Source organism: Capricornis sumatraensis, chromosome 9, assembly GCF_032405125.1.
Source record: "Capricornis sumatraensis isolate serow.1 chromosome 9, serow.2, whole genome shotgun sequence".
Lineage (NCBI taxonomy): Eukaryota > Metazoa > Chordata > Mammalia > Artiodactyla > Bovidae > Capricornis > Capricornis sumatraensis.
In genome coordinates this window covers 94,250,564-94,251,734 of record NC_091077.1, presented here as the reverse complement: position 1 = coordinate 94,251,734, position 1,171 = coordinate 94,250,564, and the positions used below count along the sequence as shown (strand labels likewise).

Here is a 1,171-nt window from a genome sequence, read left to right as displayed (position 1 = left end):
TGTGCAGGATAGGTGGGTTTGGTGGGTGCAGCGGATATCTCTGCCAGTTGCAGTGGGAATTTCATTTCCCAAGCCATTGTCCTTTGACCAGAGAACTTTGCCATTTTTATTATATCCCCAGTACCTATCATCACTGGACCTGACACGTGGTAGGTATCAGTAAATTTTTTTTTTTGAGTTGATGAATTAATGGCTATGTGATGCATTTCAGAAAAATTTGAGCAATGTTTCTACCTTGATTATAAATCCATCAACCTACGGGGGAAAAAGCCTGTTATTCCTATGCCAGTATGATCCAGAAAAGCTCAGGGAAGCTCTGGGGAGGGATAGGAATAGCCATTACTGTTGGAGCATTTCGGAGGTAGGGTGATAGCCTTGGGAAATGAAGCTCCTGGTTTAATTTTCACATTCTCCCCTCAGAGGAGTTTGCCCATGGCCTCTCTCTGTATCACATACATCATTTTGGCTTATGAACCACTTCTTCCAGGGAGCTGTCTCTGAGCAATACTCATAACTCAGTGATTCTTCTAGCCAATATCACCTTAGTATTTCTCAAGATAATTCTATAGTTTGTCTCAAATTTGTTGAAATGCTTCCATACAGCAAAACAAGACTCTACCAGAAAAATTACATTTTACAGAGCTTTGCTAAGACCTGATAAAACATTGATATTAAAAAACCCAATTCTTCTGGAAATTCTTCAGGGAATTCCCTGGTGGTCCAGTGGTTAGGACTTTGTGCTTTCACTGCCGAGGGCCTGGGTTTGATCCCTGGTCAGGGAACTAAGATCCTGCAAGCCATGTGGCATGGCCAAAAGCTTTTAAAGAAAATTTTAAAACATAGATTCTTCTCAAAGTAATGCCTACACGTGGTTGGAAAATCAGCTAGAACTGGATGGCTGGTAACAATGTGAAGCTTCCCATCCACACAGCCTCACGTCTCCTTCCCTTCTTCTAGAGAGGAGCCAATTTAGTTCTATTTCTGTTCTGGCATTTACTTAATTTCATAATTCTAAATAGTGAATGTACAATACTACTTATTGCTTCATTGATTTTAGATATTACCTGTTGGTTTCTCATTAGGTAAGGACACAGATTTAGCTCTCACACCCTTGTCCCATGGTTTCTCTTTTCCCATACTGTTAATACAGTAGTATTGCAATTTTAGGTTA

General features: G+C 40.2%; 1 non-coding gene across 1 annotated transcript; it reads left to right on the top strand.

Moving 5' to 3' along the window:
• The first annotated feature begins 709 nt into the window (after positions 1–709).
• On the top strand, positions 710–782 carry TRNAE-UUC (transfer RNA glutamic acid (anticodon UUC)). Its single transcript has one exon. It is a non-coding gene; the product is annotated as a tRNA-Glu (tRNA).
• The last annotated feature ends 389 nt before the right edge of the window (positions 783–1,171 follow it).